This window comes from Hibiscus syriacus, unplaced genomic scaffold, assembly GCF_006381635.1.
Source record: "Hibiscus syriacus cultivar Baekdansim isolate YM2019G1 unplaced genomic scaffold, ASM638163v2 tig00111617_pilon, whole genome shotgun sequence".
Lineage (NCBI taxonomy): Eukaryota > Viridiplantae > Streptophyta > Magnoliopsida > Malvales > Malvaceae > Hibiscus > Hibiscus syriacus.
Genome location: NW_024063136.1, coordinates 47,272 through 63,706, shown reverse-complemented (window position 1 = coordinate 63,706; position 16,435 = coordinate 47,272). Strand labels below are relative to the sequence as shown.

Sequence of the window (16,435 nt, the reverse complement as noted above, 5' to 3'; positions counted from 1 at the left end):
GTTTCTTTGTTTCAGTTCTCTCCCTAAATCTTATTTTTTTTTCTATTTGGTTCTCCTTTATCGTGTGTGATTTAATAAATTCCACGTGTTTGATAACAGTTGAGGTTGGAATTTTGGTAATGTTTTCCATAATCTGCAGCTTAAAAGCTTCGGCCTATGTTCTTGACTGCTTTGAGTTTGATTAAACATTTACTGTTGATTTATATGTAGAGTTCATTCTTTTTCTTGGTGGTTAATTTGTGCAAATGGAATTTCTCTTCAAAGGCCTAAATGAGGATTGTTCACCTTCCCAAACGGAATGTCCATTTTTGAGAAACATTAACGACCCAACTAACTTTTCCTTCTCGACTGCCATGCCTTTTTCCATGCCCGTACGATTTTGTGTGTCATGAGCTTTATGCTAGTTCGGTTCTTATTCGGGTTTTGTTACTTGGCCCAAGGTTCGAGGAGCCAAAGGTCCAATATTTGAAGATGGTCCGGATTTCGACATGGCATTCAGGCTTTTCCATGGACGTGAGAGCAATCCTTAGGCCGCAAAGGCAGCCGCCATTAGCCTCTCGTCTTTTGGACCTTTCAGTTTCGATGCATTTTCCAATAAGAGGAACAATCAGCAAGGAAAATCAAAATCATCCAAGAAAGAGTCTTCTTCGCAGGTAGTTGAACATTTGATAATGGACCATGTCCGTACACTTCTTGACGTACTAGTTTATACTTAGGACCAGAGTTGAAGATTTTGGATTGTTGTTTTGGCATCATTTCATGCTAATTTTCAGGGAGGAAATTCGAATCACGAAGCATTGGGCAATGAATGGGTGCAAAACGGGAACTGTCCGATCGCAAAGTCGTATAGTGCGGTTAGCGGTGTTTTGACACTAGTTGCAAAGGTTTTTCAGCCACCTCCAGGGGATGAAATACAGGTGCCCACCTGCATTGTTGCTGCTCGAGCAGCACTAGCACAAACCATGCACGTTTGCCAAGAATCTCCGCCCGCAATCGTTACCCACAAAAGTCGTGGCGATCGGTATGTCCGGCATGGCGGAAAACGTTCCGTTAGGGATATGGCGGGAACACACTTATAAATTCTCACCGTCTTGGTTTGTGGCTATCCACGCAGCCGTTCCATTCATAGCCATGCTCCGGAAATCCGTCTTGATTCCAAAAACAACTGTCTTTTACCATTGCTGCATCCGTATTAGGACAGGTCATCGGCTCGAGGGCAGAACGACTCCGATTGAAAGCAGTAGCGGCAAAACAGTTAGGAATTGGCCGGGAATCATCGGTTTCTCCTATTTACATCACAATAAACAAGTAATAGTCAAAATAAAGACTGAAAATAATTTTTTTTTGTTTGTTTTTAAGATATGAGCTAGATTTTATATCCTCGTTTCACCCGGCACAATTTTATAGATAATGGTATTGGGAAAAAGAATTCGTTAAATAATGGTTCGGAAGAATTATTTCTTGAAATGGGGATGATGCTACTGTACAATTGGTGTCGCCATCCCTTCCATGCGATACCAAAGGGTGTCGCCATGCTTTCCAGCCAACACCCAAAGGTGTCGCCAGCTGTTCCAAGCGACTCCCAACGGTGTTGCCATGCATTCCAGGCGAATCCCTCTCGTGAATGGCCAGCACGTGAATAGATCCCTGCAGACAACTTGAATGCATGTGAAGCATGCATGCATGAAGAAATTCAGTAGGGCCAAGTATCTCAACCTTGTTCATGCAAAAATGGAGTGCTCGTTCTTCGGGAATTTGAACCAAAGGAAGATAATGGGTTCCCGGATTCGCATGGCTTGCATGGCGACCTGCATAGGTCGTTTGGAAACCTGGCGACCAAGCATATAACTATAGTAATCACTCTGTTTCAGCAAATAATTCTTCAACAACAATATATGAAGAAATTTTTTTTCAACGCATTATCTGAAGATTTTGGCCGTTTCACCCGGGTATTCAAAGAATTTATAATAAATAATTTTAATTTTAACCTTATTGAATAATTCTTAATTTAATATTTTATTTAATTTTAATCACATTGAATCATTATTATTTTAATATTTATGTAAACAAAAAATAAAACGAATATATAGTTTTCTTGAACCCTTTTAAATAGAGCGAACTAATCCATAAATATAAATAATTTAAATAATATAAGATAATCTATCTAAATATATCATTTAAAAATAAAACAATAAGTAAAGAGAGTGAATTCTAAGCCAACTTGCAAGTCCAAACTAACCATGAGTTAAAAAAAAAAAAATCAACCAACTAGTAGGAAGCCCACTAAAGCTATAATAGAAGCCTATAAGGTGGAAGCAAAATACAGAGATATATTGAACGTTTTAAAAGTGGTTTCTTGGTATAATAGGACAAAATGTTTAATTAATTAGTTCAATAGAACATATAGAAATTCATTTTGAGATCTACTATATTTGTTATAATGTTTAAGAAATTCATCACGTCGAAGTGATAAGTTTATTTAAATAATAATTTTTGTTCAGACTCATCACATCGAGGAGACGAGTTCTAATAAAATATATATTTTTATTAAATTTTATCACATCAAAAGTAAAAATTTTAAATAAAAAAATAATTTTTTTTAAAAGTGACGAGTTCCAAATTACTATAACAAATGTCATCGATTCCTAAATAAACTTTTATATGCCGCTAATTAAGTAAGTTGTTTGTCCTATTGGGCCAAAAAGACCTTTTAAAAGTATATGTACCACATTAAAGATTTCGTTAAAGTAGAGTAGGGGCAACAATATCATTATCCCGTTATAAAATGTAACCCCCTTTAATGGTAAAACTGTCTTTCCGGTCTCTAACACCAACTTTATCTTTTAAGAGTATGTCTATGGTGGGGGAGTTTATGTTTTATGCTATATTAGGGTGTTTGGTTCAAGGATCCATGTTTGGTTGGCCGAGAATCTCATTTTCGGTAATATTTTATTACTAATAGTAGATTTTTTGGGATATATTACCGGGAATGTCATTATCTCCCTTCCCTTAGGTATTGTAACATTACCGGCATTTTGGACTAAAATACCCTTAAATTTATCCTTAAATTATTTTATATTTACAAAAAAAAATCTATAATTAAAATTTTATATGAAGTTCAGGGGTTAAATTTTTTTTTACCCTTTCATTAAACATTTTTTATATTTTTAATTTTGTAAAAAAATTATATAAATATTATGAATTTAATTTTTTAAAGAAAATATATAAATATTTTATAATTTGTAATATTATACAAATATATAATAAGGATAATTTGGTCAAATATACATTCTAATAATCTTTTATTCCTTTAACCAAACACGGTAATCTTACATTCCTGCTAAACCAACCAAACACAAAATACAACATTCCCAGTAATCCTATTCCCTGATAATTTTATTCCCACTGATAATCTTACATTCCGTGAACCAAACACACCCTTTATGTTTTGGTTAAGATAATGGTGTGTTATGCTTAAAGAATAAAGTTGTTACTTTGAATGTCAACATGAAAAAGGAATGGTTAATGAATTCAAGCGGTAAATGTTCAATGATTAATGTACACCATCATTTAATCAGGGGACCAACCCTTTTTACATGTTGGACTCTTGTTGGAATATTTAGGATTTTTTTTAATTTACAACTTTCTTTCTTTTACCTTTATATATATTATGGACAATACCGACTTGAAAGGGATCTTTTGAAAATTGTTTTGTTTATTTATTTATTTATTTAATTTTCCATATTTTTTTAAAAGAAAAACAAATATTTCATATTATCATGGGATTTATGAAAATCTGCACACATGGACATACATAATTATTTTGTTATTGCTCTTTATAAGAAAAAAACGAGTAAAGGAATGAGATGATGTATTTTTTACTTTAAATCAGAAAAAACTGAAATGAAATTTGAAAATGTGTTGGTAAAAGTAAAAGTGATAAAGATGATATATATATTGACACACACTGTTGAAGGATTTAAAATAAAGATGGATGAAAAAATAGAATTGCTCGTCTAGCTCAATTGGTAGAACGCAAGGCTCTTAATCTTGTGGTCGTGGGATCGAGTCCCACGGTAGGCATTTCATAATTGTCGGAGATCTTCCACGAAAGTTGCTCTCAATCTAGCGTTGACGGCAGCCTACTACCCTACCTCCCTCTTATCCCATTACAGATGGAATAGAGTCACCTAATGGATGAAAACAAAGGGCAGGGGCATTGTCGTTTAGTAAAGATAAAAGGGAAGATCAAAGAATAGGAATAATGTTTGTACATGTGCATAAAACCATGAGAAAAAGTTAAAAATTCAATGTGAATATTATATGGAGTGAGCCTGGATCAATTAAATAACTGGGGAAACCAAACGGAGCTTGCTATTTATCAACTGTGTTTATACATAAAATTATAAATGTCTAATTTTTTAAATATATAATTTAATCCCATTATTTTTTTATATAATTTAAAACATGTACTATATTACTTGTATACCTGCCACGAAATACTAATAAATATATTTCACATTAAAAATAGGAAAAAATGTATTGATATTTAACTGTCGAATAAAAAATTAATAGTGGGAGCGTGGGAATCCTTGTGTTAGTTGAGCATCAGCTTCTTCTGCTTGAAGACATTCCATTTCTTTCTTTATTTCTATACATTCTCTCTTCTGTTTTCTTCTTGGCCACTAAATACTAGTCATGGCACGATTGTGTTCTTTTGAAAACGAATTTACAACCAACTTCTTAGTTTTTTTTACGCTTGTTGTCCTATAAAAGACTTTACATCTTATTTTTAAAGTCAAACATCTATTTTTAACCATCTTAATATGATTGTTATCTTTTTTTTAATATTTTTTTTATAGAAGTGCTAATTTTATTAACTAGATAAATATCTTGAACTACAATGAAGATTTAAAATCATAATCATAAATTAAATACATAATTATGATATTTTCTTAAAATTATTGACACAGAACTAACAATTTATGATCGCAAATGTCGCGACGTTTCTCTGCCCGCTGACGAAGAGTACAAATAGTATACCTATGTGTAACTAGTCTCGAAAAAGTGAGTGTTTATCTTCCTTGAATCAGATAAAACACTAAGTTGTAGAGTCGCCACCAATCTTTTACTATAGTGAGATTGATCACCAAAATGTTATATTATTCTAATAAAATTCTTTGAGAATAATATTAAAATAATACAACGCAAGGTCTGCTTACCAGAAAAATGAGTTCGGGAGTCGGTTACGTATTGGGAAGGTTTAGCACCCCACAACGCCCAAAAATTAGTACCAGTGTTTATTATTTAGTGTCTTTGCAAAAAATTATAAATTTGTTTTTAAATTTAAATTTATAAATAACTTAAAATAAATAATTACTAAATAATATTTAATATAAATATTAATAGTCCTATTATAATATTTAATATTAAAACTATATAGATTAAATTATAAAGTTATCCTAATATATATAATTATACTAATATTATAATTAGTCTTATAATAATAATAATTAATGATTAAAACATAAAATATTAAAATTAATTAACATAATTAGAAACATTCATAAAACTATGTACTAATAATGTTATTTACCCTAAATTATTATATAGGTCAAAATATAAATTATTAAAAACATTAAGGACTGAATAGGTATTTATCCTAAATACATATATATATGCGGCAGTGATCAAAAATAAATAATCAAAATTAAAAGACAAAATTAAAATAGATAGAAACATGCTTTTTAATGACTAAATTGTAAATTTACAAAATTACAGGGACCACATGCATAATTCCCTCTATCCGAATTTACGCACATGTCCTTCCTCAAAACGACGTCATTTGGGAAGGAATATATATAAACCCTAAACCAACCTAAAGAGGCCTTAAGCCTCATTTTCCTCTTTGTTTCTCTCTCTCTAGAGAAAGAAACTCTTGCTTCTCACTAGAATTCTCTCACCGGAGGGAATTCATCCTCGGTCGGTCACCATGCGCCGGCACCGATAGCCACTGCCGGCCACTACCCACGGTGGCCGGATTTTACCCAAACATACCAAAATGAAACCCGAGTCGTCCTAAAGCCAAATCCGACAATCGTTTCTCCTAAAAAACCTTAAATCGCAGTATATCTAAAATTTTATACCTTTGAAGCTGTATTCTCCGACGACACTTGGGCTCTCCGATGGCGGTAAGGCTCATCTCTCTCTCTATTCTCTGATTTTTATGTGGATTGGTTGCTGCTTTGGCTTGATTTCTCTCAGTTATTTGGTTGTTGCAGGATTAACCCTATTTATAAGGTTTTTCGAACCATCTTTCAGACCAGTTAAAAGGGTAAACCCCGGTGAAACACCAGAGCTACGGTGGTGACTCACCCGAGGGGGCTGTGAATTGTGCGGTGGAGAGATTGGGTGCATTTAATGCACCTAGATCTCGCAGATCTGGCGAGGACGTGGCAGCTGCTGGTTGGAGCGTTCGCTGACGGAGGCATCATCACTTCTATGGCGGCAGCCAGAATAGCTCTAGGGTGTAATGAGAACCCTATGGTTCCTGTTGGTCACTCTTGGGGTTGTTACATCTCTCCAGATCCAACGGTTGAGATCTATGCGGCGCTGGAGATGAGATGAAACCCTAACCCAAACTTGGGTTTGCTCCTCAGGCCTATTGGGCTACTCGGATCAAGTCTGGCCTGAACCGGGTTTATATTTGCTGGGACTTGGTTATAATCGGGCTTCGGGGTTTAGCTTTATAATTTAGGCTTTTGGGTTGTAATTTGGGCTTCACATTTGGGCTTGTAACCAAAATTATATTTATAAATTATAATAATAATAAAATAATAAAATTATAATAATATATTTATAATACAACTCGGACGAAAATGATGTCGACAACTGCCCCTCTTTGCTTATTTTTGTGTTAACAAGAATAAAGCAAAGATAAAAAGCCCAGAAGCTTTCGTCCAATTGGCTTTATATTCGATAAAAATTTGTTCCATTACTCTTCCGTGGAGATCGAACTTTTGATTTGTTCTGCTTCACTACTTTTTTTGAAGGCTTGATTTGCATTGATTCACTACTCTTTTGTGAAGGCTTGATTGGCTTGAGAAGAATCTGTTTCACTACTCTTTCGTGAAGATCAAATTCGAAGTTGATTTGCTTCTACTACTCTTCCGTGGAGATCAAATCTGCAATATTGGAAATAAATTGTTTCACTACTCTTTCGTGGATACTAAACTCATGCGATCTTTGGAAATCCCTCTTTTTAGGGATTTTGAGTTGATTACTCATATTTCAGAGTTTCAATATCTTGCACCTTCGGCTTTCTTCTAAGAAACCTGCAAATGTGACATTGTGTTTGCTATCATGCATTTATGAATGTCATGATCCTATTTATGCCTAAAAATGTATGCAATGATAAAAATTTAGGGTATTTTTTTCTTCGAATGATGACCCCTTTTTGTTGTCCATTCTTGACTTAGTCTCATCATGGGTGCAACAAACATAATCATTTTATCTCAACTGACCACCTTGATTCTTTTTGGTCGAACTTGAACTTGTTTTTGTTCTTCTTGAATCCCACCAGTACAAATGACAAACCATTCAATTAACGACAAATATTTCAGATCATTTTCAAGTGTCTGAAACCTCCTATGCACTTCAATGTTTCAAGTATCTTGTCATCATATGTTAAAATCATTGTTAGCCTCAGAATACTTGTATTTTTCAACAAAAAATATTTTTTCATGATAATACACCATGATTTTATGTACTTCAAACTAAACTACATGTTTTAAATTTTCAAAGCAAGATGCTTTACAAAAAGAATTAAAAAGAAAATGTTTCTTTTTATTCATGCAAAGAATTTACATGGCAAACTTTTACTTGTAAAAAACAAAGTAGGCATCCTCAAACACCAATAGCACAAATGCTTTTGAATGACACGCCACAAAGTGATTCGAGCATAGCTTCTGTCAAAAGGATCTCAAAATTATAATAAAGGTGTGGAACTCCTTTTTTATACCACCAAATCTACGATACTGAAAGTTATCATTAATCATAATGTTAAACAACAATTGATATTGTTACCCCATGATCAGTATGAGCCCTGAATTACTCAAATCATCATTTGGCTCCAAAATATTCTCTATTTAGATTTTCATCTTGAATCCTCTTTTTCTTTCAAGCAAAATATCTTTTAACCACATCATAATTCACTGGGTAAGGTAATTCTGGCCCATCCATTTCAGCAAGGACTAAAGCTCCTCCAGAAAAAACTTTTTTACAACATAAGGTCCTTCCCAATTTGACATCCATTTTCCCCAGAAATCCTTTTGAAAAGGAAGAATCCTTCTGAGCATGAGATCTCCTTCGTAAAATTCTCGGAGGTGAACTTTCTTATCATATGCTCGTATCATTCGCTTTTGGTATATCTGACCATGACAAATAGCTTTCATTCTCTTTTCTTCAATCAAATTCAACTGGTCATATCTGGTTTGTACCCAATCAACATCATCTAATTTTCATTCTGATAAAACTCGTAGTGAAGGAATTTCTACCTCAATAGGTAAAAATACTTCCATCCAATAGGTTAATGAAAATGGAGTTTCCCCAGTTAATGTTCGTACTGAAGTTCGATAGGCTAACAGGGCAAATGGTAGTTTCTCAACCGCTCCATTCATCTTTGGGCGATAAGTGGTGGAATTATGATACTTCATCTGGAACTATTCACATACTGATTTCATCATCTTGTTGTTTAAGTTCAAAGCATTGTCAGTAATAATTCTCTCTGGCAGACCATATCGGCAAATGATTTATTTTTTCAAGAATTTACAGAGTGTGGAATGAGTGATGTTCGCATAAGAAGATACTTCTACCCATTTGGTAAAATAGTCTATTGCTACCAAAATGAAGCGATGGACATTTGAGGCTTTGGGAAAAATTTGCCCAATAACATCTATGCCCCACATAGGAATGGCCAATGAGCTGTCATCACATGCAAATGATGAAGAAGAGTATGTCTCCTGTCTCCGTAAATTTGACGCTTGTGATATTTTCGAGCATAATTGATACAATAAGTTTCTATGGTTGACCAATAGTATCCAAATCTCATAATTTGCCTAGCCATTGCATGCCAATTAGCATGAGTACCACATACTCCTTCATTCACTTCTTCAAGAATTGTTTTGGCTTCTTTGGTGTTCGCACATCTCACTAGGACTTGATCCATGCACTTTTTGTATAGGATTTCACCATCGAGTACATATCCTGTTCCAATCTTTGCTAGTTCTCTTATCATTTTCAGTTGCTTGTTCAGGATAACTCTGATATCTGATATATTACAAGATATCATAGTACCAAGGTTTCTCTTATTCTTTCTCTTCAATGTTAAAACAATCAGCTGAATATTCATAAGCTTTTATTTCAATAGGCCTCATGCTTGAATGCTCATCTGCCTTAAATGCGACTACTAAAGTTGCCAAGGCATCTTCTATTTGATTTTCTTCTTTGGGAAGATAATTGAAAGTTACTTCTTTAAATTCTTTGATGAGTTCCAGAACTAATTTATGGTATTTTACAAGCTTGAAATCTTTTGTCTCCCATTCTCCTCAAATTTGGTAAATTACCAGAGCTGAATCCCCATATACCTTGAGCATTTTTATTTTACGTTCAATAGTAGCTTTAAGACCCAAAATACATGCTTCATACTCAACCATATTATTGGTGCAATCAAAATTAAGTCGGCTGGTAAATGAATAATGATTTCCATTTGGTGAAACCAAAATTACCCCAATTCCATGTCCCAAGGCATTCGAAGCGCCATCAAAAGTCAACTTCCAATATTCATTAGTGGATGTAACTAATTTTTCAATTGAAATTTCCATCAAATCTTCATCAGGAAAATCAAAATCTATTGGCTCATATTCTTGAGAAGTTCTACTTGCAATAAATTCAGCTATTGCACTCCCTTTTACTGCTTTTTGACCAACATATTGGATATCGAATTCTGACAACAGAATTTGCCAATGAGCTAATCTTCCAGATAATGTAGGTACATCCATTAGACACTTCAAATGATCAAATCTGGATATAAGCCATGTAGTGTGGTATAACATGTACTGCCTAAGCCTTCGAGTGATCCATACCAAAACACATCACAAATTTCAATTAGAGGATATCTAGTTTCGCATTCAGTGAACTTTTACTGAGATAATAAATAGCTCTCTCTTTTTTTTTAGTTTGATCATGATGTCCTAATGCACACCCCATTGAATTTTCCCAAACCGATAAATAAATAATTAAGGGTTTTCCTGGGATGTGTGGTATCAAGATTGGGGTACTTGGTAGATATTTCTTAACTATCTCAAAAGCTTCTTGACATTCTTCATTCCATGTCCCAGAATCACTCTTTCTAAGGAGGCGAAAAATAGGATCACATTTCTCAGTTAGCTGCGAAATAAATTGAGCTATATAATTTAGTCTACCTAAAAATCCTCAAACCTCCTTTTGTGTTCCTGGGGTGGCAAATCTTGAATAGCTTTGACTTTATCTAGATCTATTTCAATTCCTTTTTGGCTTACGACAAATCCCAATAGTTTGTCAGATGTTACCCCGAATGTGCATTTATTGGGGTTAAGCTTTAACTGACATTTTCTTAATCTTTGGAAGAGCTCTCTCAAATTCTTGACATGTTCTTCCTCTGATTTTGCTTTGACAATCATATCATCGACATAAACTTCTATTTCTTTATGCATAATGTCGTGAAATAACGTTAACATAGTCATTTGGTATGTTACCCCTATATTCTTTAGTCTAAACGACATTACTTTATAACAAAAAATTCCTCATAAGGTGACAAACGTTGTTTTTTTCATATCATCAGGATGCATTCTGATTGGATTATAGCCAAAGAAACCATCCATAAATGAAAATAGTGAATTCCTAGCAGTATTATCCACCAATGTGTCTATGTGTGGCAAAATAAAATTATCCTTTAGACTAGCTCTATTGAGATCTCTGTAGTTAACGCACATTCAGACCTTACCATCTTTCTTTGATACAGGGACAATATTTTCTACCCATTCAGGGTACTTAGCCACTTTAAGAAACCCAACATCGAATTGTTTTTTTTACTTCTTTTTTGACCTTGAGTAAAATTTCGGGTTTCATTTTTCTCAGCTTTTGTTGTACTGGCTTACATTTTGGTCTTATTGGTAACTTATATACTACCAATTCTGTATTTAATCCTGGCATGTCCTCGTATGACCAAGCAAATACATATTTATACTCTTGCAACAATTCAATTAAATTCTGTCGCCCTTTATTAGATAAAGTGGTACCAATTTTCACCTCTTTCTTGTCCACATTGGTTCCTAAATTCAAAACCTCAATAGGTTCCTTATGAGGTAGAATTTTCTTATCCTCTTTTTCCACCATTTTTAACAACTCAGAACCTAAATCACATTCTTCACCATTATCATAACCCTCAATTTCCTGAAAGAAAAATAAGCAAGAGTATATATATATATAGCTAATCATGAAAATGCACTTAAAATGATTGTCATTTGAAACTAATGCATCTTTTATTGAAAAAGAAAAACACATAGTTTAACCCTTTACACAAAATCAAACTATTACCCCAGGGTATAAGCAACAGTGAAAGTTCTGGTGTATTACTCTGAAAAAGACTTGAAAACTACAGGTGTTGAGTTAATCGATTGTTGGAATTGGCCAAGAGGGGGGTGAATTGGCAATTAAAAATTTGGTGGAAGCTTTTGCAGAAAATTGAAAGTAATTGCATAGCGATTTAGAGTGGTTCGACTTTCTCAATCAAAGTCTACGTCCACTACCTTAGCTATCCACACTAAGGATTTTCCAACAAATTCACTAATTTGTTCTTTCTTTTGAGGCCAAAGAGATAACCTTACAACACCCTCAAGAATATACCCCAATTCTTGAGAACCCTCTTTCCCAAAGAGAAGATTACAAATTTGCAAACTTACAAGGAAAACCTCACAAGGTAAGATGTTTGCACAATTCTAAAACAAGAAAAGAACACTCAAAGATAATTACAAATTAGCACAAATGGTGTTCTTGAAAGCAAAATGAATATTGAAAGGAAAATTGGCTTGATTTGCACAAACTTTGTGTTTGATGCTTTCTCTCTTGTTTCTCTATAATTTCTTATTGATCAAGGGCTTCAGAACTTGTTTAAATACACCTTGAATCACTTCTGAACGTTGGGGATGATTAGTGAAGATCATATAGCCGTTTTAGTGTGAAAACAATTAATAAAACAGCTTGGAGCGTGGGGGAATCGGTACCCCCTATGGGGAATCGGTTCCCTAAGTGTAAAATTCAAATATTTCGACCGTTATACTAGGGGGGATTTGGTACCCCCTGGGGGGGAATCGGTTCCCTCCGAGCATACTGGAATTCTCGGAGCCAAACCATTCAGGGGGAATCGGTTCCCTCTGAGCAATCTAGAATTTTTGGCTTTGAAATGGTTCGAAAAACTTTGTAAAATTATTTTGAAATTGTTTTAAGATTAAAACTTAATTTTACACTTTGAGTAAGGATTAAAAATGATCTTTGAAAGATTTGGAGTAATTTTCTGATATTCGAATAATTCTATCGAATATACTTAGAAAATCATTTAGAAAATCTTAAAATTTATTTAACTTATTAGTTATATCGAAATATCAAAATGTTTTCAACAATCTCCCCCTTTTTGATATAACAAAACATTTTAGTAATTTTAAGATTTTGAAATCAAGTTTTGAAATTACTCCCCTTACTTTAACACTTATTCCATTTATCATTTAAAAACACTTTAACAATTCTCCCCCTTTTTGTTAAATAAAAAGACATTTTAAAGAATTTAAACAAGGTTTTGAAATCATTTAGCCAATTGATTATATATAATATAAGCTGCTAAGATCACAAGCAAGAGGAACGTTAGCCATTAGTTTCATAATCAATATTCATAATTAATGTGAAATGGCAAAATTGGTCATATATCTAATCATGAAGTAAATGATGCAATAATGAATAAATTTAATCACACCAAATAGATAATTTCTAACCATTCATGAATCCAAACAAATTCAAAGTCAATCAATCCACAAATTCAAACATTCCAAAATATTCAAAATGTTAAAACAACAAGTTTGTAGTTCAAAGCAAAACATTGAATCACATATCCGGATCAGGAGGAGGAAAACGAGCTCGCATAGCGGCCATTTCGTTAGTGAGGTCATTAATACGTGCGTTGGTTGCTTCATTATTTGCACATATTTCCCGAAGAATTTCTAATTGTTGAGCTCCCATTGTGGATAAATGGGACTCTATAGAAGTAAAGCGCGAATCCATAGTAGCATATCGAAAATCGAATGTCTCCATAAAGGATTGGAAATATGGAGGAATTGGATGCGTTTGTTGTGCTTGCTCTTCGGGCTGCTCCTCGGGCTGCTTAGGTTCATCTTCGGCTTCATCGATGTCTCGCATTAATTTCTCAAGCTCGAGATCTTCGTCAGCTTCGGGTGGAGCTTGTGAAGAACTAGCTCCCAGAGTATTTGCAGAAGATCGAACCCATTCACCGGTTTCCTTATCCTTAATCCATCCCGCTCTCATTAAGGAAAGAAGGTTAATTTGTTTCTTAAGGGAAAAAATGACATCTAGACCGACTCTAAGCCCAGCTTTGGAAAACAGATTACTCAAAATGCAACCGTAAACAAGAGATGAACAGAGTTTTTTGTTAGGAACAAGATTTACGGTTTCAACAATTTCAGCAAAAATAATCTGAGGTAGGTTGATTTTAATATTGTTTTCGAAACAATATAACCACCAAAGATCTAAGGCTCTAAGAGTAGAATAACGACCTCCGGATGGTCGAAACCACCAAGAAATCATTAGATGAAGAAAACGTTCATGAAGGTCTGGGACACTTTCACTATCCCTTCTTTTATAACGAGATCCTAAAACCTGTTTTTTCATTTGAAATCCCATCATTATCTAATCCGAATGTATTGGCTATGTAAGCCGAGTCAATATATAAGAATTGTCCTAGAAGGTAGGAACGAATTCCTATGGTTTCGGTTTCAGTTTGGTTTTTAACACAAACGGCATTAGAATAGAAAATACGAACAAGTTGATGGTAAACGATGGGTTCAAGGTCAAAGAGTTTATCAAATTTCCACTCTTGTAAAAGAGGAAGATATTTAAAATTGATAGCTAACATAGCTTGACGAGAAGGAATACGTTCTTCCCGGATTTTGTAAGAGTCAAAATATTGATAATACCAAAAACGATGATTTCTAGGACCAGGATGATTGAAACATGAATTTTGGATAGTCAAATTAGGATCATAGGATTATGATTAGAAATTGGAATAGGTGGAGGATTTGGAGGTGGATTTGGTTGATGGTGTGAACGACTAGATGAAGACCTAGCACGTTTAGGATTGGACATGGTTTAGGAAATCGGAATAGAATTGATAACCTGCAATTTAGAAAACACATGTATGCCATTCAATCAATCTCACAACTCAATTGAGTCTTCAATATTTCAAGGTTCTCTAAATCAATCCTAATGGGCAAAGTTTTTGAAAAACTTTTGAAAAATATGGTTTTGAGAAACAATATATGTATAGTTTTCATAATAACAACATAATTTAATCAAAACACAATAATTTGATTTTTTTATTTCGAAAATTTAGAAAATTTTGAAAAACTCTTGCGTTTTTGATGAAATTAGTTGTAATATCTAGTTTCTAATTACTAACTAATCAATGCCCGATCAAAAATTCAACCTAGAACTAATTAAAACTAGTTCTATGTTCATAAATTGATAAAATAAGTTTTGGAAAAATACCTTGAATGATTTCGGATTTGAGTGAGATTAGATGAAGTTTGCACATTTTTGATGATTCCAACAGGTTTAGAGGATGATATTTGAAGTGAATTCCGATTAAAAACGTTGATTTGAGGCAAAGTGGAGATATGGAGAGCGTAGAGAGGAGAAACGACGTAAGAGAAGAGAGTTTTGGGCCAAAACCAAGGGTTCTGCCCGATAAAACCAGAACCCCAGGGGGGTATCGATTCCCTTGTGGGGGGGAATCGGTTCCCCTTCAAAGGGGGAATTGGTTCCCTCAAGGGGGGATCGATTACATCTGCACCAAAATGCTAAAATCCGATTTTAAACACCCAAAATGCTAAATTAATTTCCTCTAGTGGTATTGGCAACTCATATATTGAAAATTAATCATGTTCAAACAATTTAATTAACCATTAAACGATATTTGAACATAAAATTAATTTTATCAAGAATCATAAACTCCCCCTTATTAATAGCAATGAATGCAATCAAAAATTACTATTATAATCATTTTTCATTTATTATTAAAAGTGCTAAAATTATTTTAAACACTCAGTGAAGATAGATTGGTCAAACCTAATTCTCTCATAAGTGTCCAAAATCGTTCCTTGTCTAATGGTTTTGTAAAGATATCCGCTAATTGGTGCAAAGTATCAATAAATTCTAGAACTACATCTTCCTTAGTGACATGGTCTCTAATGAAGTGATGTCTTATTTCAATGTGCTTAGTTCTAGAGTGTTGGATGGGATTTTTAGTGAGACAAATAGCACTAGTAATGTCACACTTGATAGGAATGGTACCTACTTCAATTCCATAATCAAAAAGTTGTTGTTTCATCCATAAAACTTGTAAACAGTAACTACCAGCTGAAATGTATTCGGCTTCAGTGGTAGATAATTCAACACAATTTTGTTTCTTTGAAAACCAAGAAATTAGTATATTTCCAAGGAATTGGCAAGTATCGGAGGTGCTTTTCCTATCTAATTTGCATCCTCCATAATCCACATCAGAAAAGCATGCAAGCTAAAGCTAGAGTCTCTAGGATACCAAAGTCCTAAACTAGGAGTGTCCTTAAGGTATCTAAAGATTCTCTTAACAGCTAGTAAATGTGATTCCTTAGGGCATGATTGAAATCTAGCACATAAAAAACACTAAACATAATGTCCGGTCTACTTGCAGTTAGATAAAGTAGAGATCCAATCATTGACCTATATAATTTAACATCTACACATTTACCTTCTTCATCTAAGTCAAGCTTTGTTGAAGAGCTCATTGGAGTGTCATGAGGTTTCCCATTTTCCAGTCTAAACTTCTTGAGCATATCTTTAACGTACTTAGCTTGATTGATGAAGATGCCATCTTTTCTTTGCTTGATTTGGAGTCCCAAGAAAAATGAGAGCTCCCCCATCATGCTCATCTCAAACTCACTTTGCATTAGCTTAGAAAATTCTTGGCAAAGAACATCATTAGTAGAACCAAATATTATATCATCAACATAAATTTGAACTACTAATAAATCTTTACCTTTATGTTTCAAAAACAATGTAGTGTCAACATTCCCTT

The 16,435-nt window shown here is 33.8% G+C and overlaps 1 pseudogene; it reads left to right on the top strand.

Annotated features, from left to right (window-relative positions):
- Window positions 1-245: 245 nt before the first annotated feature.
- On the top strand, window positions 246-1,312 carry LOC120165861 (annotated as a pseudogene).
- Window positions 1,313-16,435: the final 15,123 nt, after the last annotated feature.